Source organism: Rhodamnia argentea, chromosome 5 (genome assembly GCF_020921035.1).
Source record: "Rhodamnia argentea isolate NSW1041297 chromosome 5, ASM2092103v1, whole genome shotgun sequence".
Classification (NCBI taxonomy): Eukaryota; Viridiplantae; Streptophyta; class Magnoliopsida; order Myrtales; family Myrtaceae; genus Rhodamnia; species Rhodamnia argentea.
In genome coordinates this window covers 31056867-31082929 of record NC_063154.1, presented here as the reverse complement: position 1 = coordinate 31082929, position 26063 = coordinate 31056867, and the positions used below count along the sequence as shown (strand labels likewise).

At 41.1% G+C, this 26063-nt stretch overlaps 1 long non-coding RNA gene across 1 annotated transcript; it reads right to left on the bottom strand.

The window, feature by feature from the left end:
• Positions 1-2045: 2045 nt before the first annotated feature.
• On the bottom strand, positions 2046-24641 carry LOC115745805. Its single transcript, XR_004015955.1, has 3 exons — positions 24631-24641; positions 16996-17009; positions 2046-2168 (listed from the first exon to the last, which is right to left on the bottom strand). It is a non-coding gene; the product is annotated as an uncharacterized LOC115745805 (long non-coding RNA).
• Between the last annotated feature and the right edge of the window lie 1422 nt (positions 24642-26063).

The following is a 26063-nucleotide window of genomic DNA, read 5'->3' as shown; positions in this document are numbered from 1 at the left end:
CTACTAGCAATTATTGCCCCTAAAATCTATACATATTGCGTGCTTCTCCTATAAGTATGTGTGGTCTCTTGTTTATCACACTGGCTGTTTTGGAAAATGTGGATGGGCAGAGTGCTCCTTGTGGCTTCGTCAGGAAACATATTCATTTAGACAGATTTCCCGCTGTGCTTGCGGTCTGTGTGGCTCAAATTCGTCTGTGTTCTTACGAATGTCTACTTATTGCACTCTAGGAGCATAGATTTTGACATTTGACTTTGGATTGCAGGTTAAGATTGATGACTTCCATTATATTCTATTAAAACTCATGAAACTGGCAACTACCGCCCTAAACTTAGGCCTTGTGTGATTTGATTCTCTCGTCATGTGCAGCCAAGCTTGAAGTCTGAGGGGATAAATTGCATTCACCCAAGTGTCCTCGGCTTTGTAAGGTAATGGAATCTGATCAGGTCTGTGAAGTTCATGGCGGGTCCTACGCACATTAATCAGCACGGAGTTAGGGGAGAGACGAAAGTTCAAAATGCTCTTCACGAGATTTTCGAGGTGTGAATCTTAATCTACTGGCTAATTATCCCCTTGACTGTGTTGTTCTCGTGTTTGATTCGAATTCCATACAGGAGCTTCCATGTTGTTAGGCTGAGAGAGACTGTGTTAGATCTAATTCATCCTCGCAGTTGATGTCCACTTCTTGGAGATTTTTTTTTTCCATCTACATAGTGTTTACAATATAGTTCAATAGATTACTAGAACAATACTCATTAATAACATGTATTAGAAAAGATGTTAGCTGGCAATTTCTTTCATCCTCGAGCACTTTCAAAAGGATAAATTCATCCTTGGATTTCTTCTACTTCAATTCATTACCTTCTTGCTCTCTGCCATCCAATTTTGTCCTTGGATTTCTCATTCCACTTAAACAATTTCGTTTCTTGCTTGTTCAAACACATACATTAGCAGAGTGTTTTGGGTGGATTCATCAAGCAAGAAATTTAGGAAAAGCAAAGAACGTCTTAGTTATTGCGACAGTGAAGCCCGTCGGGAGCTGCAGACACATCAGCGGGGCACTGTCTCTGTGTTTTTCTTCTGGTTGATGTGTATTTTCGAGAGAACTCGTCTGCCTGTAGGAAACGCCCGCGTGTTCGAGTTAATTGATGGGCATGATATTGCATTCGAAGTCTCCATTTTGAGTGGTTCCAGTAAGGGCTTGATTTACATTGTTTGAAGTGAGTACTCGAAGTGTCACTTTAAGCTGGTTATAGCGTGACTTAACTTGTGGGTTTACAATTATGCCTCCCTTATTTGGTTGTGCTGCATCACTGACAATTATACTTTTTTTCGGTGTTATTTATAAATAGACACAAAATCGTTTTAGTAAGACTCTGGTTTGTTCGGCACATAATGATTTAGGTGGGAATTCTAGGTAGTTTGTCTCTTCGGTTGTGAAGGCACTTATAATGTATGTTCTGTCAAATTGTCTAAATTTTGATTGCCATGATAATCATATTTTACAATCTGTGTGTAGATCTTTTCATAGTAAGTCAATTGAAGAAATGCTTACACTAAAAGACTATTAAAGTTCTCATTTTTAGCTCAGCGCAGGAATGAACAGTTTAAAATGCAGAGTGAACCATTCTGAGCTTGTTTTTCGTGGTCCGCGCTACTGAATTAGCCAGTGAATTTGATTTGGAGCATCCCTTCTTCAAAGTGGTGACAGCAAGATCATGAGAGTAAAGTGGTAAGATCTCTAGCCTAGTCCATCACTGATATTCTTCACAGGCTGCTCTATTTACTATCCAAGTGTGAGTGGGCAGTCCCTTGAATGGTGAACTAACTGAAAATAGCTATTAATGGACAGCCACTTCTTAAAGAATGCTTTAGATTGCAGGTTAAGATTGATGACTTTCATGAGCCTCTTAAGGCTGGTGATTAAAGCTCCTGAACTAGCAAGTATGGTCATGAATCTACATCATGTGCTTTTTTCGCAAGTGTGTTCTTTTGCGATGTCCTTTTAGCATACAGTAGTTTGTTCAAACATGTACATACGTGCAGGACTTTCCTGGTCAATTTGCAAAGCAACATATTCAAGAAAACGAGGAAATGGCAACTCTTAGGTTTTCAAACAGATCATGACCGGTGAAGCTCTTAAGCTGTATGCATGAAATCCGGGTGTTCTTTGCTGCTGGTTGGCCCATATTTGCAAAACTCATCGGTGTATGGGAGATATCTGTGTCTGAGCTCATTGATACGTCTCCATTTTCATTAATGCCGGTAAGGAGCTGATTTACAGCATTGATATAAATCCAGGATTCCTAATTCTGCCTCCTTTGCTCAGTAGTTGCGAATCAATGAAAAGTAGACTCTTTTCTGTTGATGTTTTCTTCTTTTCTGCGCTAGTCTCAATTCTGTACCTTCCATTTTAGAAAGAAACTCACAAATTTGGCGCTTCTTTAAGGTTTCCAGTGGCTCAACCTGACCTATAGAACTAATAAAGTGTGATAATGTCAGTTAGACTTTCCTTGAGCAACCTGTTCTTTTACGAGGTCAATTTCAACTTAATCACATACTTCTTTTATCTCTTTCGAAAATTCTTGATGATTTTGTGCAAGTCTTTTGCATGTTGGTGAAACTTGGTAGTTCGTTAGTTTCTTCTGATATGAAGAGCATTTGTCATTAATTCTGGTCACATTAACAGAATTTGGTTTTCTTGATAACGGTAATTTCCAATCTATGCTAATTCTTTCCATAGCCAGTCAATTAAAGAGACGTTCAGCACCAATGTCTACAAAGTTCTCATGTTTTACTACAGGTGGGATCGAACCATCTACATGAAGAGCAAGCCATTCTGAGCTGGATTTTCATGGTCCTACTACACTTTCAAGGCCTCTCACATCTCCCCTAAACTGGCCAGCAATATTGATTTAGAGCGTCCCTTTTTCAAGCCAGTGATGCTGGTGATCCCGCGATGTCACATCAATAGCCTGGGCTTACATCATCACTGATATATCTCATGTTCAATATGACAATTTTCATGCGTTGGCTGTGGAAAACATGTACATGTCCAGGGTGTTCCGGTTGGATTCGCCAACATATTGTGGAAAACAAACAAATGCCAACTGCCAACTCTTCAGTATTCAGAAAGATAGTCTGAAGCTCATTAGGAGCCATGGACAGGCCAGAGGGACCATAGACCCTTATCTGCCTGTTGGCGTGCATTAGTCAAAGAAACTCATCTGTTGCCGTACATGTCTTAATGCTTGAGCTCATCAATTGGGATGATATCATGTTCAAACTCTCCATTGAGTGGTGCTGGTAATGTCACGATTCACATTGATTGAGATGAACATCGAAAGCATTAATTTAGGCCATTGCAGCTCGGATATGAATTCAGGACCTGAGAAAATGCCTCCTCTATTGGGTAGCGCAGCAGTGAATCCTTGGAAAGCACTCAGTTTCTACCTTTGTTTTCTCCTTTCTTCCTTTCTGTGCTAGTTTCAATTCTATGGGCTACCTGCTCGAAAATAAGCTCTCAAATTCAGTGAATCTTTAAGGTTTCAGGCGCTGGCTTAAACTGACCATTTATTGGAAAGTGTAAAAACATTATGCTCTGATGTAGGTTGACAGAGTATTTCTCTTTTGGTTAGGGTCACCCCATGTTTTTCGAATATGAAGGCAATTTTTTTGCCGATGCAAAATGAAAGTTTGATGGATTGTCCCTTGTTAATTGACGATTAACTATCGAAATCTAAGGGTTGGATTCTCTCTGGAAAGGGAAAAAATTCGAAGACGTTGGGGAACATCAAGATTTTAGAGGAAAAAGGAGTGACGAAAACAGTAGTCAATTTACTGATATCACCTGCATCTGCATGATGACATAATGATCTAGGAGGTGCAAAATTGTAGATTGATTGTTACATCTAACGTGAAGAGCATGTAAGGTTAAAGTCAATCGAAGAAGTCACCGACGTGGATCGGTTGAAGAAGACTCAATTGAAAGGCTTGATCCATTGAAGTTGTCAATTTTGAAAATGAGCTCTCAAGGACCATTTATTCTGAAGTCCCCCAAACGGACGAATTCATTGGGGTTAGTTATAGTGGATAGGGTCGGCATGGGAAACAAACCTAATCTTGTCATGGCGCAACCCAATTTAGGAAAAACATTGAACCCACTACAAGGGTTCAGAGATTGTCTAAATCATCTCTAATGAGTTTTGCTCCAAGTTTATCAGTTGACCACCGGTTAGCAAAGTTATCCCTGAAGGTACTTCTCAAACACTTTCAAGAAAGTCTTCAATATATGCAGGCCAAATTGTGTAATATATGAAAAACACATTTGTTAAAGATATGTTTGTGACATAACTATAATGTTTATTGTATGGTTATGAAATACTCATCCAAATAGAATTTTTTTTATTTTGAAGTTCGGATTATTCACTTATTTATTTTGCAAAAAAAAAATTTCTTCTACCTTGCCAGTGGTTAGGCCGAGACTCGCCAGCCTTAGGCAAGCTCTTCGGCGTGGTCGAGCCTCGTCAACCCAAGAACCAATCGAGGGAAAGAAAAAAATTAAAAAAGTATAGCAAAAAAATATAGATTTGAGAATAGTAATTTTGAAAAGTGTTTTCACGTTGTCATACTGGAAAATTCACCTGCTAATTTTACGCATGAAGACTTTTGTTGATCGAGAAGTGTTTTCCATTAACTTGTCATTTTCGATGAACAAACTATTGAAAATTTGGAAAATGAATTCCCGATAAATACTTTCACTCAAACAAATAATATCCAAAAAGTATAATTGTTATATAATTAAGGAAAATTTTCAAATAGGGGCTTGTCTTCATTTTCTCAAATAAGAGCCTCAAATGTATTATATTTCAAATAAGGGTCTGAAACACTTAAATCGTTTCAAGGAAGGACCTAATCGAAGGATATTTTCACCCTTTAACTTTTTTCTATCTTTTTAATTTTTCTCTTTTTCTTTTCTTTCTTTTTTCTCTACCCTTCCCATCCCCCTCGCCACCGTCATCTCCATTGCCACCTGCTAGTCCCGCATCCCCCCACCCACCGGCCCCGGGGCAACTTCTCAAAGTAGCATGGACGCCAGCTTCTCGGCGCTTGGCATGCTCCTCCTCCATGATTTCCTCAACTCTTCCTTGAGCGCCACCGTCGCTTCTCTCTACTCATCTTACGGCCATTTCCCAAATCTGCAGACTTTGACCACATCTACTCCCATCACCTTCGCCAGAGAGTCTCTGGTAAGTCCCTCCACTAGCAATCCTTCTCCTTCTTCTTCTTCCATGAACCTCCACCTCGTGGGAGACCATCAAATCAATGCCATGAAGAGCTCTCTCAGCGCGAGCATCTCCACCATGCCGTCGATGACCAGTGATGGTCACAAGCATAACGTGGTGCAACTATTTTCTCAGAAGTACTCGTCGAAGTTCCTGTTGTTCATCCACCAATCAGAACAGCTAACTGGAGACGGCACAGCGACTGGGCATGAGGCTTAATTCTTCAGGCCGGCTGGGTTGTCGCCCTCGTCTGAAGTCAGCTGCAGTATCTGTCGCCACAGCTTAGCATAGGAATCGCCATCCTCCTCCTCCGAGCCAAGGAGATCGGGGGTGTGGTCCTCGACTGCCGAGATGCCAGGATGGAAAAAGGATCGTGGTCCATGAAACAAGATTTTGAGGACATGGAAGCGTAAGATGGTTAACATATGCGCACAACACATGTATATATAGAGGTATAAAAGAGGGGGGGATGAAATAGGTTGCCGTGTTTGGGGTCAATAGATGAAATCCAGGATCTACGAGAGAAATGGTTCAGTGGGAAAAGTACACTAGAAGTGCCATAACTTTTGTACGGCGTTCACTTGAGTGCCATAACTTTCAAAACGTTCACTTGAGTGCCATATCGGAGTAAAAGTGTGCAGTTGAGTGCTAATTCTGGCCAGTCATCCTACGTGTAAATTTGAATTAGTTTTTAATTCCTATGTGTAATTTGTGGAAAAGGCCTAATTTGCCAACGTGGAAAATGTTATCCACGTCGACAGGAAGAGACGACGTCGTTTCTTCCCGTAATGAAGACGATGTCCACCTTGTGCGATGTAGCGACAAATTTAGGGCAAAATGGAGAGATTGGGGAGAGAATTAGGGCAAATCTGTGTTCATCATTCTCTGAACATGTCTCTTGGTCTCTCGCGCGAATTTGGGCTTCCATTGTACCGGTGAAAGCAAAGGTCTATCAATCGCTCTGGATCGTGTGTTTGAATCGACCTCGATGTTTGAAGGTCTCAAGCAAATGGGGCTTCTCACGCGAACGAATCTCGGTTAATCGAAGGTAAATGTTAGTCATTTGTCGTGTTTGAATCGACTCGCATCGTGTGTTTGAAGGTCGCAAGCAAATGGGGCTTCTCACGCGAACGAATCTCGGTTAATCGAAGGTAAATGTTAGTCATTTGTTGTGTTTGAATCGACCTGCATCGTGTGTTTGAATCGACCCGCATCGTGTGTTTGAAGGTCGCAAGCAAATGGGGCTTCTCACGCGAAGGAATCTCGGTTAATCGAAGGTAAATGTTAGTCATTTGTGGTGTTTGAATCGACCTGCATCGTGTGTTTGAATCGACGTCGGTGTTTGAAGGTCGCAAGCAAATGGGGCTTCTCACGCGAACGAATCTCGGTTAATCGAAGGTAAATGTTAGTCGTTTGTTGTTTTTTGTCCATTGACGATAAAATAATTGAAATGTTATTCAATGTCGTGTTGTTGACAGAGTGTAAAAGCAGGAAAAAGAACATGTTTGTCCATCCGTTGAGAGCCAAAGTTAGGGGGTAAAGGTTAGTAAATTTTTTTCTGTTCAATGGAGAAATGAGTGAAATAAAATTCAATATCGTGTTGCTGACAGAGTGCAAAAGCGGGGAAAACGACATTGACCACAATAGGGGTTGCTGCTGGTGTGTAAAGGTGAGTGTTGAAGTTGTCCTGTATCGCATAATATATTGAATGTGTAAAGTTGAGTGTTCAAGTTCTGTTGAAGAAAGTGAATATAAGGTTCCGAAAGTGGGTCATATAACTTACGAGTTAGTGCTTCGCATCGAGAAAGTCTTGCAAAATCCAGATGACATTTGTCTCATAGATACGACATTTGGTATCATTAGCATAGTCTGAAAAATGCTTAAATTTGATTTTATGATAATTGAGTGTCATACTCTATAGGTACGCATGTCGCATGAGCATTTTGGTTGAATGATGAACGTATTCTTGTGCGGATATGTAGAGAAAACCAGATGAATCCTTTTTGCCTCAATTAGTGGCGTAACCAAACTAATTCTCCTATTATTGCAGGCTGCTCTTGAAAGGGGTAAAAATGTGTAAGCATATGTAGCTGGGAGCATTGATGAATAGGGAAGACAGTGCTAATATGAAGTCGAGTTAATGAAGAAGAATGCGTGAAAGCACCGACAACTCGGATGAATGACCTCACTACATCTGCAAATGCTACTGGAACCATCTCTTCCTCGGATGCACAGGAGAGAAGTAATCTGAACCGCCCAAGTGAAGATATTGATAAAGGAATTCGAGCTGTTAAGAAGAAGGTAAAACTTTGTGAAGAAGATACTTCTAAATCATCAAGAAGACAAATGTCAGTAAACTCCATTGATGTGCACTGAAAGTCGTTTCTTGTTTGGTCCGACATGCATCTTAGGCATGTAATTTTCTATGGTGATGACTGCTTAATAATGTGGTTGTAGGTTTTTATTATAGCCTAACGGCAATTAGCCATGGCTTAACTTTCTGCTTTGTGAGATGCTATGCTTGGGCTAATTCATCCGAGGTCAACACTACGAGTTCTTGTGTGCTATTTGAAAATTTATCTGGTAGTCTCTATTGCTGAGGCTTTGATTTCCTGTTTTGGTTTAGAAACTTTGACCCTTGTAGGTGTGTGTCATATCCTTAGGCAAGTTCATCCATTTGCTTCATCTATGTAATAGTATCATGGGGTAACATTAACTTGTCCTTGTCCAAGGGACCTCGAGTGGTGAAGCCCTTTCGTACGTGCCTCTATTGCATTTGTCGAGAGTATGTATTTAGGTTTGAAAAAGTCATCGGTGTGTACATGTCCTTTGCTGTAAGCATTAGGTTAAGATCTTCACATATGAATGACCTTTATGATTTGATCATGCAAGGAGGGTTTTGGGGTGGGGGGAAGACAATTCTTTTCTGCATTATGCCTCGTCATCTTTTGCTCGTACACTCGAAGAGGTCTCCTTTCATTAGTAGAGGACACACGAGTGATGAAATATATATAGCTGGATAGTGGTTTGTGGTTCAGCTGGTGACATTAATTTTGGTCATTGTTGCATTACTTTAATGATGCTGCGTTTTTTGTAGGTTAAAAGAAAATAGAGTCGGGCTGCGGGAGTGAGTGAAGGAACGAAGTAGACCAAAAATAGAAAACAGATTGAAATGAACAATAGAGTTGCCGAGTGAAGTAGGTGATTTAGATGGCTGAAAGTTATGCACATATTGTAGTGGTGATGTCGATATAACTACTGAAGATGGAGACTACGAACACAATGTCATCCTGTCAATGAGCTCAAACATGCGGACATCGCTCTCACATGTTCGAGCTAGAACATCCGAGAGAGATGTATGCATGTTCGAGCTCATTGACAAGGATGACATTGTGTTCAGAGTCTCCATCTTCAGTAGTTATATCATGTGCATAACTTTCAGCCACCTAAATCACCTGCTAAAGTGTACGATCCCGGATTATTTTGATGTGGAGGGGTCTCCATTTTCTGTTTTTGGTCCAATTCGGTTCCTATTGCAACCTGGGAGGAGTTCAACGGTGCGGATATCTTCAACATATCCAACTGGACAATCTGCTCCAAAAAGAATAAGAAGTTAATAGGTGCTGATATATGGAAAGCGTGAGAGGGTTTTTTGCTTTTGATGGAAGGGGGTTGGTTGTTTGAGGTTTTTGTTTTTTATGGCAAAGGGTTGCATCTTTTGTGTTATTTTGGTACATTATGGATGACTATTGATTGTTAAAGGGGATGCTGTGTAATTTAACAAAGCACCATTTTGCTGGTCCGTTGGAGTATGTGCAATTGGTGAGTTTCATGATGTGGAGGTCTGAGTGTGTGTTTGACAAAGTCACACCAACGTCCGTGGTCATGACGACGTTCATGGCACTTAGCTGTTTACTTTTACAAAGTTAAGAAACTCAAGTGTTCACTTTTACAAAGTTAATGAACCGAAGTGTTCACTTGTTACAAAGTTAATGAACTCAAGTGTTCACTTTTACGAAGTTCGTGAACTTAAATGTTCAGCGAAAAAAAAGGGGCGATGTTGGCCAAGTTGAATTGTCCGAGGCTCCTCCACTTGTACAGTGTGAACACGGTTTTGTTTTTCTTTTTTCCCGAAAATAGTGCGAAACAAGTAAAATATTTACGAATGAAGCAAAAAAAAAAAAAAGCAAATGCGACACCCGGAGGGCACATATTTCATATGCTTTTGAAAGACGAGTAAATTATCTTTGTTGGTGTAAAAATATAAAATAATTCAAAATTTGAGAAAAAAAACTAAAATATTTACGAAGGAAGAAAAAAATAATGGAAAGCCGAGACCTGCGAGGCACATATTTCATATGTTTGTTAAAGATGAGTAAAATATCTTTGTTCGCCTAAAAAAGTATAAAATAATTCAAAATTTGGAAAAAAATAACTACGGAAAATTACCGATGAAAAATAGTTCATCGCTAATTTCCGAAGAAACATAAAATTTGTACCAAATTTCGTCGCAAAATTACATTTCGAGTGACACGTTCATCGCTAATTTCAAGGGCGGTGTGCACAATACTTGCAACGCTAGGAGAAGTTTCTTTTTTTTCCTCTAAAAATATGAATATTAAATAATTGAAAAACGTTAAAAAAAAACATATGTCATTTGAAAAATAAATAAACAAAGAACAAGTGCCTTGTGCGGCATGTACTGCCGCACAAGGCAAGTGGCTAAAGAACCCAGCAAACGACGCCGTGGCCTTGAAATAACTCGGTGCGACGTCGTGTCGAAGCGGCTTAAGGTGGATCGGGACAGGCAAATTAGGGCAAAATCAATTCTTCTCCCCAAATTTCGAGTTAGGGCAAAATCGCATCTCTCACCCAGCTCTCACTGTCGCCGGCCGGGTTTCGATCGGTCAAGCAAGTTTAGTCGAAGCTCTCAAGCGAAGAGGGCTTCGGAGGCGCACCAATCTCGACTCTACACTGGTGAAGGTTAGGCATTTTTATGGCAATTTTTATGGCAATGGTTTTTTTTTTTTGGTTGAATCACAACGAATGAGTGAGAAGGACATTGATCGAACGCTCAAAATAGGGGTTACTATGAGAGTGTAAAGGTGTGTCACAGATTATGTTGGCCGTTAAAGTTTGTCGTTTTGGGTCCAGTGACCGTCGCCTAAATTATTGTTTAGTCAAAGTATTGCGGTTGTGGGGACCGAAAGTTAAAGTTGTCGTCTTTATTTAAAGTGTGTTGTGGGGACAGATTACAAGTTGTCCTCTATCTCATTATTTACCGAAAGTGTTGCCGTGCTGTATTGTTAAAGTTGACAATGATGTTTCTGTTGTGTTGCTTGCTATTGAAATGATTATTTGTCCTTCTCTGCAGTGTCAATATGGGTGATACAACAGCTGCCTTTAGAGTTTGGACAGGTGGTAAGTTTATTTTCGGGGAACAATGCGATTATGTAGGAGGAAATATGGATTTTGTCCTCGTCAACATCAGCAAGTTGTCTTATAAAGACCTTGTCAAGGCTATAGCTGAACAAGGCAAATGCACAGTAGAAAAAGTTTACTATCAAATTCCTGGTAAAAGTCTTAGGGATGGTGTGAGACATGTGTTTGATGATAGCGGTTTCGGAGATATTGTCTACCAACATCCGCATGGTCATGAAATTTTTCTGTATGTTGAACGCAATGGTAATGGACATCGGGAAACACCGTTGGAAGCTCGTACTGAAAGCGAAGTAGCCGATGATGCATGTCATGGAGATCCGAGAGGGCGGGAAGGCGAGCCTTCTCACACGGCTCGTGTCTTGGAGTTATGTGCGCAAGCTCGGGTAAGTGGTGGTATTGCCGACGGTGATGGATCAGTACTTGATGAAGAGACTACAAGAAACCTGCCATACTGGGATGTTGACGATGAAGATGATGAAGGTGAGGAAACACTTGTGCATACACTTTCCACAAGTGATGTTGATGATGAGGATATGCAACGGGCTAGGGCACGGGTGAGGGAATATCACGCAAAGATTAAACAACCATTTCGGGTGCTTGATGAGGCCATTTCGATAAACCGGAACGACAGACCTCCAACATCATTAGATGATGATGATGGTGAATATGATGAATGCGATGATAGTAGCTCGGAAGGTGAGGATGATGATGTTGCGGTCCAACCACAAAGGAAAACTAACTTTCCCATTTATGATGCAAGTACTGCAAGTCCAGTATTATGTGTATCCATGAAGTTTGATGATGCCAAGCAATTTAGAGATGCTATTGTAAGGTACTCAATCGGTGAACAGAGGAATATCAAATTCATTAGAAACACGAAGGATTGTGTTCGAGCAAAGTGTGCACAAAGCGATTGCCCTTGGCATATATATGCTGCAATGAACAAGAGGTCTCGGTCATTCCAGATTCGGTCACTGCAGGAGGAGCACACCCGTAGTATTGCTTTCGATAATAACAGAGTTACTAGTGTGTGGCTGGCCAAGCATTTCTTCAGCACCATTAAGGCCATGCCAAACATTAAAGGTCCTCATCCGAAACAACTAGTTAGAGAGCAAATAGGTGTGAATGTTTCTAGCAATCAATGCAAAAGGGCCAAGTACAAGGTGATGCGTACATTGATGGGTACATACAAAGAAGAATATGCACAAATCTGGGAGTATGCTAGGGAATGCAGTACCAGGAATCCTCCTAGTAGAATTCATGTTGAAGTTGTGGAGAAGCCATTGTCTAGTGATGGGACACGGTTTAATAGGATGTATGTATGTTTCGAGGCATGTAGAAAAGGGTTCCTAGCTGGTTGCAGGAAAGTCATTGGTTTAGATGGGTGTTTTCCGAAGGGGTTATGCAAAGGCGAGGTCTTGGCCGCCATTGGCAGAGATGGAAACAATCAAATGTTTCCAATAGCATGGGCTGTTGTGAAGGTAGAGAACAAAGACATTTGGTGTTGGTTTTTAAAAAATCTAATGGCTGACCTTGAAATAAGCGATGGAAGAGGGTGGGCATTCATCGGTGACCAACAAAAGGTACTGTCCTTGAACTTTTGCATTTCTATTATTAGATATTAACTGGCTCTTACACATGCTTGTTCAATGTGTAGGGACTTGTGCCAGCAATTATCGATTTGATGCCGTATGTTGAGCACAGAATGTGTGCTCGGCACATATATGCTAATTGGGCTAAGAAGTATAAAGGAGATCAATTGCAGAGGCAATTCTGGCTGATTGCGAAGAGCACAAATATGGCAGATTTCAGAATTCGGAAAGAAGCTCTATTTGCATTGTCGTGTGAAGCTTTTGAAGCATTATTCCAAACTGATCCAAAGCATTGGTGTAGAGCCTTCTTCGGTGAAGAATTTAAGTGTGATGCTGTCGATAACAACCTTTGTGAGGCATTTAATGGCAGGATTATAGGAGCTAGGTCCCAGTCAATTATCGTTATGCTGGAAGACATTAGATTAATGGTGATGACAAGATTGCAAAGGCTGCGGGATGAATGTTCAAAATGGCCTACACAATGTGGGCCTAGGATTGTGAAAAAATTGGAACAGAGCATTACTGCCAGTAGGTTTTGTCATGCAACTTGGAATGGAGACGATGGGTTCGAGATATTGAATGATGGTGACAAATATGTAGTTCATTTGGACAGAAGAAAATGTTCGTGTCGAGCATGGCAATTAAGTGGAATACCTTGCTGCCATGCCATTTGTGCCATCCAAAGCCAGCAATTCAATGCAGAAGATTATGTGGACGATTGTTACAAGAAAAATAAGTATCTTGCTTCATATGCATTTATGATGCAGCCTCTAAGAAGTAACAAGTTTTGGGAGAAAACAAATCATCAACCCCCATAACCTCTCCCAATGAAGAAGCAAGTTGGTAGGCTTAAGAAGAAAAGACGGCTGGAGGATATTGAGCTCTCTGCTAACAGAATGAGCGGGCTGGTAGCACAATTCACTGCTCATTATGCCATGGGGAAGGGCATAATAAGACTGGTTGTCCAACAAAAAAGGGCCAACAAGGACAGCAAGTCAACACACAGACGAGTAATGATGCAGGGGCAGGTGAGGGCACCGGGGAAAGTCTTGGTGGAGGACAAAGTGTCGGGACAACTCATTCGACGCAGAGAAGCAAACTTGAAGTAAGTTCTTTAAAAACTGTTGCACGAAAGCATTTGTTTGTTGTTGTTGTTGAAATACATCAATCATGCTACGTCATTTGTAGGTTAGAAGAAGACGGTCTCAAGCAAATGGGGCGGCTGAGGACAGCATAAGAAGCAATCTTTGAGAACAATGCGCGGGGACACCTCGGTCGATACACAGGAGCAATGTTGGAGTAACCTATTTCATTGGTCATTTTCCTTTTATATATGTGTTGTTGCATTACATTAATTATGCTATGTCACTTTGCAGGTTTCAAAAAATCCAACTCGGGCTGCAAGGGTAGGTGAGCGCACCAGAGAAAGTAACGATGCGGGACAAAGTGCGGGGACAACTCGGTCGGTACAGAGGACCAAAGTTCAGGTCGGTAGGGTCATTGCTTGCCTTTGATGTAGTTGTTGCTGCACTTGATTAATTATGCGAAGTCCTTTTACAGGTTGCAAAAAGACAAAGCCAAGTTGCAGGGGCAAGGGCTGCTCATTCGATAGAACGGACCAAAATTCAAGTAAACTTTGCAATTGGTCAAACACAATTTCTTTTTTGTTGTTGCTTTAGTTTAATTATGCTATGTACTTCTTCGGGTTAAAAGAAGACAGAATCAAGCTACTGAGGTAGTTCACGGCACCATAAGCACTAGTGGTGCGGGACAACGCACGGGCACACCTCGGTCGACGCAGAGGAGGAAAGTTAAGGTGAGATATTTAATTGGTGATTTTTTTTTTATATATGGGTTGTTACATTCTATTAGTTGTGTTATTTCATTGTGCAGGTGCAAAAAACACCAACCGATGTTGCGGGAGCGTGTGAGGGAATCGTTGAAAGCAATAATGCCGAACAAAGCATAGGGCCAACCGAGTCAGATAGAATACAACAGACGGGGCCCAACGATGAGGTGCAATAAAAATTAAGTTGAAAAGAATGCAGCGTGTGTACTTAGTGCATGAAGTAATTCTATGCCTTATGTAGGTTAGAAAAAGTACAGAGGTTTTACAAAGACAGGCACCAAGACGAACACATGGTATAATTGGGAAAAGGATAAGAGAGCATGGCTATGGATTATTTACCGACATGAAAAGTGGCATGGTTATTTTCAATGTAAGGAATAGTTGTATGTAATATGCATCTCTCGGTTATTTCATCACATGCTAACTAATAATATGGTTGTATTGCAGCCCGGAAGGAGTTCGGAGGTGCTAATATCCGAAGGACACTCAACTGGACAAGCTACTACAGCAAGAACAAGAAGTCAAGTGCATGCACCGATAAGAAATTCAACAATAACAACCCGTGCACAATCGAAGAAGCTGCCAATGCGAGCTCCAAAACCCAGGGTACCAAGGCCACCTCTAAAGCATGCACCAAAGAAGGCTCCACCCCCAACATCGGCTCCATCTCCATCAAATGATCCTCCAGCAGATAAGACAGTTGAAGAAGAAACACCATGTAATGATGATGTGCCTAGAGTTCCAGTCCGAAAGAGTGCAAGACTCATGAATCATTTGAAGACGGTTCGATGTGATCGCGTTATTGATCTTGTATAATGGAGATGATTTTGAAGAGCTTGCGGTTTATGCTATCTCTTTTTTGGTGGGAGGGGGGTTGGGTTTTTTATTTTTGATTGGACCTAACTGGCAGGTTTTTTTTTTTTTTTAATGGCAAGGGCCTAAGTCTTTTGTTGGTACATTATCGATCACAACTCATGTATAAAGGGGATGTTGCGGCGGCATGGTTTGATGCAAATGTAAGCTGCAGCAACATGGTTGTATTCTGAAAATTTCCCTCCTATATTGTAAGTTGCAGCAACATGGTTTCATTCAAGGAAGCACGATTTTATGGTCCATTTTGTGCAATTGGTGAGTTTGATGCAAATGTAAGCCATTTGGTGTGAAGTTGGGATCCTTAATAGGATATTGCATATCAATTGCCACGTTTCACAAAGTGATACCAACATAGCCGATTATTAACAACTTAATGAACTCAAGTGTTCGCTTTTACAAAATCTACGCACTTAAGTGTTCACTTAACAAAAAAATTACAACTCATATGACCATTCGCAAAGTTATTTGCAACTTGTATTGCACTTGACCAACTATAGCAACCAACGAAAATCCACTACCACCGCTTGAAAAAATGGGAAAAAAGCATCCGTTGTTGTTGCAGACAATGTTCCACACGTGCATTGCATCAATTTCTCATCTATTGAACAATATAATGCATATATTGGACCACAAACTAATTGCTCAGTTAGTAAAATCATAAAGACTGCCATTTCCACCAAACAAATGCAAAATCTTTTAACACAAAATGCAAAGAACATCTGTTCTTGCTGCAGCAACTATTGCGGACATGATACAAGTCATTTATATTCCTGTATAAGCTAAAAGTTATGCACATATTACATCATCAATATCCAAACCAGCCCTAGTATCCAAAGCAGCCCCATTGCTCGATCAATGAGATCATCAAGCCACAAAATCAACGACAACGCCATCTACTGAAGTAACATTCCAAAATAGACCGCTTTCACTGGCCGGTTTAGGAACAATATCCAAAAACTGACAATCGTTGCTCCGAATACTAAAACTCATTTCATTGTCCTTCTACTCTGGAAGACGAAGTTGTTTCTTCTGCGAACCGATCTTGCTTTCAAACACAAACCAAACCACGGCCGTTACCAACAACACAAGCAACACTTGATAAATATCCCTTTCAATTTTCATCTTTGAAACTTGTTTTTGCAAATGGTTGACTACAAATTCCAGACCCTTCATTTACGCTTGCATTGAATCAGCATCGTCCACCACATCTTGCGACACGGGTCGAGCTTCGCCACGCCCTTCCAGCAGCTGCAAGATGACCTTCGTTGCTTGGTTTGGAAATTTTCCATCTACCCACCTGAAATATCCACAATTGAAGCCTTCTCTATAACTACCGCATCCAACAAACCTTCGCCCGAGATTCTCTCGCGTCCACGCTGTTCTTGTGGGACTCCGCAGCCCACAATAGCAGCAACTTGGACATTCATCTTTGCTTTGCTCGTAAAATCGTGACCCGCTTCTCCTACTTCGGCTTGCCATTGCGAATATAATGAGGTGAAAAGCTCCCAATTTCGAAGAATTTCGAACCGGAGGTGCAATTAGGGTTAGGGTTCTTCATTGATTTCTTTTCCATTTGGCCCCAATTGTTAAATAAGTTCACTTCCTCTTCCATACGACCTCGTTTTCCATCTCTAGTGCTGACTTCATTTTTCCGGCAAGCCACGTACGCAAGTTTAATGTTAAAATAAGTCCACATCGGATTTCCGACGTGCCAAATCAACGAGTGGCACTTAAGTGAACACTTTCAACAAGTTATGGCACTCAAGTGAACATTTTGAAAGTTATGGCACTCAAGTGAACGCCGTACAAAAGTTATGGCACTTCCAGTGTACTTTTCCCTGGTTCGGTGGAACGTCTCCAAATGGAAAGCTAGAGTCTACGAGCAGTTCTCCCCAAAACCCTTGTCCCCACCGCCGCCGAAGAGCCGGCGGGCTTGCTCCTCTGCCACCACCACCGAAGAGCCTCATGCTTCGGTGGAGTGCTCCGTGGTCAGCAAAGAGCACGCGTCCGAGTCGAAAACGAGCTTAGAGTAGTTAGAGAGCCTCGACATGCTGCTGCTGGACCACGAGCCATGGCGCCGTGGCGCGAGTGACCAGAGGATTGCAGATGATGTAGGAAGTTGAGATGAGCGGCTTCACTGCAACTACGGTGGTGTGCGCCGGCGCCGGAGGGGAGGGGATGCGGGATGACAGTGGAGATGGCGGAGAGAAAGGGACGGGAGGGAAGAGAAAAAGAAGGAAGAAAAAGAAAAAAAAGGGAAAAAGTAAAAAAATTAAAAAATAGAAAAATAGAAAAAAGGATGAAAAGGCCTTTGGGTCGGGCCCTTCTACGAAACAATTTAAGCATTTCATACTCATATTTAAAATAAAGTCCACTTTATGTCCTTATTTGAGAAAATGAGAGCACTTTAAATCCTTATTTGGAATTTTTCCTATAATTAAACGTACACACACACATATATATATTGACTTCTTATTCAAATCAAGCTCCGGCATCAAATTAATACTTTCGAGCTCAAATCTAGTTTTGAACACCGAGTATGAAGATGAGCCGATCTTGAGTTTGGCACTTTAGCATCTCAATTGGACCCCTTAGCCCGGCCATGTTGCCACCCAATTCGATTAATAGAAATGGACGTATCTATTGAAGCGGCTAATAATTCTGACGTGCAAAATTAGAGTGCGGAGTCATTCTTGAGAAATCTCATTGCTCAAGATTTGGTAGTTTTGATTCTCCTGTATTTTTGTATCTCTATGACCGTCGATAGATCAAAGTTAAAAGTAAGTTGACATTAATAAATGTAAGCACAGAGAAATTTTAATTACCAAATATCCTCCTTTCAATTTTTCTAATAAATTGATTTAGAATATGTACATAGAAATCCTTGATAATTTTCATTTTTGGACTTGACTGAGAAATTTCTAGATTTGCATTGTGTCATTCTCTCGTCATTTGTAATATTTAATGTATATTTTCTATGGTTAAAGGAAAGTTCCACTTTTATCTTACATCAATTCCAAAGCAACAATTTTTTTTTTAATTTTCCTAGGTCTATAATTGAAAATTTTACCTAATGTGATTGCCGTTTATCATTGTATCATCAACAACGAAAAAGAAAAATCATCAAATTTCGTCTCCTTCAAGTTAAATAGAGAATAATAAAAAAAATCAAGAATTGTTAACCTCTGAGAAATTAAAAAGGGACGACGACGAAGAAGAAGAATATCCTCCGTAGGTTTTCCATTTCTTGGGTTCGAGCATCCGACCATCTGCTTCTTCTCGATCTCCACTCGCTAAAACCTCTCTTCCTCTCGTTCTGGCAACATCACACAATCTCTCTTTCCGACCCTTCAGCCGAGTTGCACCGCCTATCTCGGCCTCCGACCACTGCCATATCCACGCCGCCAGTCACCTTGGTGTTTGGCATCAACGTCACCCCCCTTTCTCTGCCTCCGAACACACACCGCCTCCCCTCCCCCCTAAACACACCCCCCGGAATTGTCGAAGATGGATGAGGACCAGGAGATGGAGAGGTTCGGAATGGACAATGATTATGAGGATGCGCAGTGGATCGATGGGGAGTTCTATTAACGGCGGCGGAGAGAGAAGCGCGTGCAGACCAAGGAAGACGTGCTCTATGGTGTCTTCGTGTCAGGGGACTCTGATTCCGACTAGGACTCCTCCTCCTCCAAGAGGAAGCGAAAGAAGAAGAGAGACCTCTTGGGTAAGCCTGATCTGTCGAAACCTGTGAATTTTTATGTCCGCCGGCGCAGTCATACCCAAACAGGGAGATCGATGAGAACTCGAAGACAGAGAATGAGGATGACGAGTCCGCTGCCATGGATGAGGAAAAAGAGAAGTTGCAAGCTGAGGCAGAACTCCAGAAGAAACAACTGAACGGTATGCAGGAAATAATGAGTAGGCTAGGCTGGATTGAGGAGGAAAAGTCGATGGGAAGAACATTGACATTAAACTCACTAGCCAAGTCTCTCGGTGACATGCAAACAAGATCCATTATGAAAATTTCCCTAGAACAGCGGAGAACATAATTTACTGATTGAATTCGACGAGGCCGAATCATTGACTAATTACCTTTGTTACCAAATGGAATAACGATTCAGAAAATCACGGTTAAGCTATGCGACAACAGGTTAACAATCAAAGTTTATGACGGCATAGAGCCATTGAATAGCACAAAGCAAATTACTGCTTGCAAGCAAGAGGAACACGTCCAGAATTTGCAAGTGATTGCTTACCCTTTCGAACAAATGCTCACAAGCCGAGTTTAATCAGAAGAGTGATAACAATGGTCCCATCCTACGCCTACCATATTTATATTGAGCATTTGTGTCATGTCCATCTCATTTTTCTGTGGCTTATGTTGATACCGTCCATAATAGCTAATAGCAACTCAAAAGCATAATTGAATAAACACCAATTAGATTCATGACCACGCAAACTGTCCACTCCTTGATGACCCTGCATAAGAAATTAGGGACTGCAAAAATCTGGAAAAGCAGAGCATGAGCAACAACTTTGGCTGGAGGAACATACTAGAGATGATGTCACACACAACCGTCATATTTCTCTTTTTCGAGAAACCGACGAAGCAACTCTTATCCCGTATGCCACGGACGATTCTCGCGTCCGAAAGATCCTGAGGGTGATGGTGATTCAACTTGGCCGGATTAGGTACAGCTTCCTCCAGGTGGAAGAACCTTGGTTGGGGATTTCCTCGTCATGCGCAGTATTCAGAACCTCTCTCACACTAATCTCTTTCGCCTTACTAGCATAATTCTATAACCACGTAGCTGCAGCACAAATCTTTGGCAACCTCTCTCTCTCGACAAGACAGCATCTGAGCCTCCAGTAGTGGCTTTTCGTCTTAGCACCGACCACAACTTGCGCTTTGGAACTCGAACTTGCTCTACCGCCGGATACAGCTCGCTGATTTTCTCTCTCTTGAGCGGGTATTCTTCCGAACAGAGTCCAGCTTCATCCTTCCACCGAATAACTTCCTTGCGAACTCGGTTCCTCCTGCACAGCACAACCGACAGCAATGGAAATTCAGAAGATAAGGAGAGAATGGGACAATACAAAAGCGAAACAGAAATCAACAGACAAATCTGGAATGAATCGAAACGGACTCTGGAGTTCAATCGGGGATGAAACGAAGCAACGATCTTCAGAATTGTTGACGTCTTTGCAAACCATACTCTCCTCATATCCTTGTATTAAGATGAGAATTTATGTAAAATAGCATACTAGTGCTAGGACAAGATATGATCCCTTGTCATGCTAATTAAGTTGGGCAAATTATGTTACATACAGCCTATATATACCCTATTCCTCTCACAACCAGCATATATGGAGGCCTAATAAGAGCAGACCTTTTCAGCCAAAAAAAAAAAGAAAAAGAAAAAGAGCGGAACTAAGTCAAACTATTCACGGCCCATTTCAGATTAGAGTGATATTTATTTGAGATCAGCTCGACCAAAATATAGTGAAGCTCTAACTCAAATACTCGAGTATCTTGTCAAACTAAAGCTCAAGTTCGCCAATACTCGGTTCAACGAGCTTTTGAACCTAATTCAAAAAATACAATTGTTATAAAATCAGGAGTAGATATCCTTAGCCACACTCATGTATAGGTAAAAATATTGACTTTTTATTCGAGTCAAGCTCCAAAATGAAATTAATACTTGGTTGAGGCAAAATTGAGTTTGGAACATCAATTATGGAGTTGAGTAGATCTCAAGTTGGGCACTGTAGTGGCTCATGTTGACATTTCGCCAACAAGTGTCATATTCATAGAGACTCGTTTCATAGATTAGACTTGTTGTCACCAACGAAATTTGATCCATGATAAAATAAAGGGAAAAAGCCACCAAAAACTCCAAACTATATCATTTGTGACACATTTATCCTAAACTTTTTTTGTGTCACAAAAATATCTCAAACTTTTATCCATGTGACACATTTATCCCAAACTTATACTAATGTAACACATTAACCCCAAACTTATACTAATGTGACACATTTATCCCAATTTTTTTTGTAACACTAATAACCCTAAACTTATATCCATATGACACACTTACCTCAAAATTTAGGGCAAATATGTCACAAGCCTACAAGTTTGGGGTTTTTTGTGTCACAAAAAAATAATTTGAAGAAAATGTGTCACATTGATGTAAGTTTGAAATTTCTTGTGTCATAAAAAAATGTTTTGAGTAAATATGTCACACGGGTACAAGTTTGGAGTTTTTGGTGTCACAAAAAAATAGTTTAGGATAAATATGTCACAGTGGGTATAGTTTAGGGTTTTTGGGAGTGTTTCCCTTAAAATAAATAGTCAGTTTGCACAACTCGGTGTCCATTTTCCCAGCAACATCCCGTTCGCATTTAGATACTAGACACGTCGTAGATGTAGGATCTCGGATTTTGCATCGATAAATTACGTATTATTCATGAATTCCATCGCGATTGATGGTCAAATTCTTCTGTAACGCCGAAGTTCAACCCTTAATCAAAGACATCGTGGTTTTGTATCCTATATTTGTTTTCTCCATCTAATTTCTTATGTGTTTTAATCTAGGGACGTTGAAGTTTGGAGACCAATGGGCCGGAGAACAAAATTTCGCTTGACGGAGGCCGGTCAACACCAAGAACCCAAGTTAACTTTTATGATGAAGCCTATAAGCTGGCCAACTAAATAACTGTTAGAACGGCATCTAGCGATGATTTTATTTGTTTCTCGAAAAATGAATGATTTAAAAGATACTTTTTTTTAAAATAATCCTTTATATCAGTTATAAAAATGAATGAACGAACAATATTTTTATCGTTCATTAAAATCTATAAACATAAATTGTTGTCGAAATTGCACCTATTTTTGTTGATTGTTCACTAGTTAGGTAGTGTTTTACAACTTTTCTTTAGATTGGAAAAAGGGTTGGCTCGGCCTAAGCACGACATGGCTAATGGTAGGGGTGTCGATGATTCGGTTTGGTTTGATTTTCTTGAGAAATTGAACTATTAGGGTGCAAGGAACCAAATCTCGCCCTGAACCGAATATGACCTTAAACCAAAAAATCCAGTTCGATTCGGTTTTTGATTTTTTTTTTCCTTTTTCTTTCTTTTCTTTTCTTATTTCTTTTTCGGTTCAAAACCAGCGGAGCCGCCAGCCTTGGGCAAGGGGTCGCGACCCCTCACCGATGCCGAATTTGGCATCGTGAGCCCTCGCCGAGGCCCTTGTCGGCCACAGCAAGGGCACGCAAGGGCCATGACGGCCTTGCTGCCTCAACGAGGGGCCAAGACCCCCATCCACCGCCGGTGGGGTCACCGCCCTTTGCCCACAAAAAAAAAAAAAGAACGGTTATTTTGATAATTTTTAGTGCAATTTGGTTAAGCGTATTGAAATAACATAAATGAAAAAACAGAATGGTTATTTTTTGATTGTCCGAACCGACAATTGAAACGAATAAAATAGGATGAAACTTTTAGTTCAGTTAGTGGTTTAGTTCGATTGGTTGGCCCTTATATATGTGTGTGTGTTGGAAAAGCAATTGATGAGGCGTCTTAAGAATTAGAAGCCAAGTCCTCTTACATAGAGAATGTAATTCAATGCTGTAAAAGTAGAATATATATGTAAATCACACAAGGAAACTAGTTGATATGTACAAGCAAATTGCAAGAATGTCGCTACCTCCATAAATAAAGGGAAAGACCTGACGGATAAGAAGGTGGCTCGTTATGATTCTAAAGTTCCATTGTAGATTTAATGGCTACTAATTCAAATATCAAATAAGAAACACTGTTTTATTTCGTCATATTAGTCAGATATTCGAGGAAAAAAAGGCTTCCTTTACTTTGTCAAATTGAACCAATAGTTTGATAAATCATTAATTTAGCTGTGCTTGAAAGAATTGAACAACTTAAGGTAAAATTCTCAATTCCATCTATGTTACAGTCATTGATTTCTTTGCTTTTTCCCCTGCGCTTATGGTCTACGTGTGAAATGCATGCGTGTTAAGTACATTCAGTATATTGAAAGGCTTCTTCTGGTTATGTCTAACGTGAAGAACACGTACATGTTAGTACCATGATCACGGGTATTGATTTGTAGATCGTTGCAACTCGATACAAGGTTTACAGCGGTACCTATGAGAATTCTCATTTCTCAAGTGAGACCCCTGAGCAGGTCTTGCAAGGTCCCTCGTTTCCGCGGCTTCCTGCTGCTCTTGAAAAAAACTAGAGAATTTGAATCGAAGTATCCATTTATGAAATTGGTAATCTGGCCACTTTTATTAAGGATAGAACTGCGCTAACATGAGAGTAACTCTTGCAGCGTTACCGTGAGAGTTCAAAAATTATGTGCGTTATTTGTAGAGACTATGAGAATAGTATTGTGACATTTAAACTTCAAATTTCAGGTTGGGAATGATGACTTCTATGAACCAGTAAAGACTATCAATTGAATTTCGTGAAACTAGTAAATACTAGCATGTATTGACATTTCTTTTGCCTTTTCTTTTTAAATTTTGTCTGTATTTATTCTTTTCCTCGTCATACTACAATGGCAGAGCGTTCCTTGTGGTTTTATCAAGAGATAGATTCAGAAGAACCAGCAAATTCTGACTCTTAGGTTTTTGAACAAATTATGCCTTTTGTGGTTGGCCCATGTTTGTGAGAGAAGCTTGTCTGGATGAAAGGAATGTCTGCATGTTTGAGCTCGCTGATAGGAATGATTTTTATGGTCAAAGTCTCCATCTCCAATTATGCTAGGAAGAACCTCATTTAGATAGATTGAGATGAACACTGGAAGCGTCACTTGAGGCCGTATTATACTAAAACGATTCACGCCTCATTTATTCAATTGCGACAGACCTAGGCTTGGGAAGAAGAGGCGACATAATATGTCCAGCTTAAGCCATAGCTACTGCAACAGGCCTAGGCTTAGGATGGCCGAGCTCACGGCAACAGCTTGCAACAATTGCTTCACGAGAGCTACTACTGCAAGCAGGTTCAAACTGGCAATTGGAAATGAAGGGAAGGTAGTTGGACCCTAGACCCTTAAGTATTAGTCCAACCACCTCGGTGGCATGAAAAGAAGAAAAGAAAATCACTTCGTGTTTGCCAGGGAAAATAAGATTACTTACTTTTTTCTGGATGTGTATCAATCTAGGACCCTAGGTGCAGCTTTTCATGTTTGTTCGATGGATGTCGCAGTGCAAGATTGGCGACTCAGACACACCTGATTCATGTATCACGGTCCGGCTAAATACACGGATCGTGCAGCCTGACTCAGTGCATGATGCATCGCTTGATCAGAATGAGCCCGGGACTGATGCTGTGCTCGTTCACCACGAACCAGCGTACGACGCAAGACTCATTCAGCATGATTCCACGGACGATGTTGTGCATCAATCAGCAGCCGATCCCCATGATGCAGCGAACAACCCGATGAACGACCGATCGAGCGAGCGGGCAAATAAAGAGTCACCAAGACCCCTCGCCTCCCAAGGGCTTCTAGAACATCCATGGAGCAGTCCACGCATTCAGCCATGGGGGAGCCGAAAAGGCTCACTAGGGAACGAGCCATTCAAGACAAAATCCAAGAACCCATGCAATGCAAGGCAAGGAGAAAAGATGAATAGAAAAAGACGAAACAGATGACTTGAAGGGGCCATCCGCATCTACCTTCTCTTGTATAAATAGGGGTGAAACTCCACATTGCAACACATCTTGTCACGCCCCGATCCTCGAGCGCACGGCATCCCTGTCATCTCGTCCCTCGGGTTAAAAGAATAGCGTCCCGGGCACGCTATCAACCCATAAGATTAACTACGCATAAGGAAACGTATAATATTCCCGGACAAAAATATAAAATAGGGATAGGCAAGTAGGAAAAACACATTAATTCAAAAACATCATTTAATTTACAATCACGTCGTGAGTCAACCGAAATGACACCCTAATTGGTCCCATACTTCGGGACCGGTAGGATCAACTTAGTACCTACTTCAAGAGGGCTACGTCACTCTCGTCCTTAATAGCTTTTCAAGCACTACTAGCTCCATAACTTAGAACCCGAAAATAATTTAACAACGAAAGGGTGAGATATAAATCTCGGTGAGTCAATGCCTAAGCCCGGCCAAGGCGTTGATTCGTCCGTAGAGTCATAACAATCAATCACATATAATATATATTTATTCCAACCACATGCAGCTCACCTGCTGGAAATCATGCATTATGCAATATTTAACATAATATGCCACACATATCAACCATGATTGTCACGTCAATCACACACGCAGACACCACACGTGGTCCGATTATTAACGGCCATCCGGCCCAATTGCACACGACCGGTGTGACTTTACACCACGACCGACAGTGTCTGCTGGCGGGACCAGGCTTCGTCCCTTACTTCCGGCGACGGCATCCGATAGTCCGTGTGACTCGTACGACTGGTACGACACGGCACTATCGGGAATCCCTATAGGGGCTTCGGTCGATCACAAGTCGCGACTAGCATCCGTCAATCCGTGTAATCCGTACGACCGGCACGGCACGAATTGACGTGCATCTGACAAGTCATATGGTTCCGTACGGCCGGCACGGTACGAACTTGACAGGAATAATCCATTGTGTGACCACTCAAGCATACTCAGCAAATAGCCGGTTTATAATCCGCATTTAGTCAAATGCTCACGTGATATGCTCACACAGAAAAACTCTTGAGTAATCATACAAATGCATATGTTGTCCATGCGACCTCGCACCCATAAATCGAGTGATCAAACTCCAACCAATCAATCAATTTAACTAGCCATCCGTCAAGGCATTTCATCAATTAATCCACATAAATTATAATCGAGCGTAGATCAATAATTCAATGACAAACATTCAATCCAATCGTACGTAATTAAATCCAAATCACCAATCAATCATACGCTCACCCTCAACCTATTATTCGCTCGCGATCAAGCAATGTCAATCAATTAATCAATTATTCCG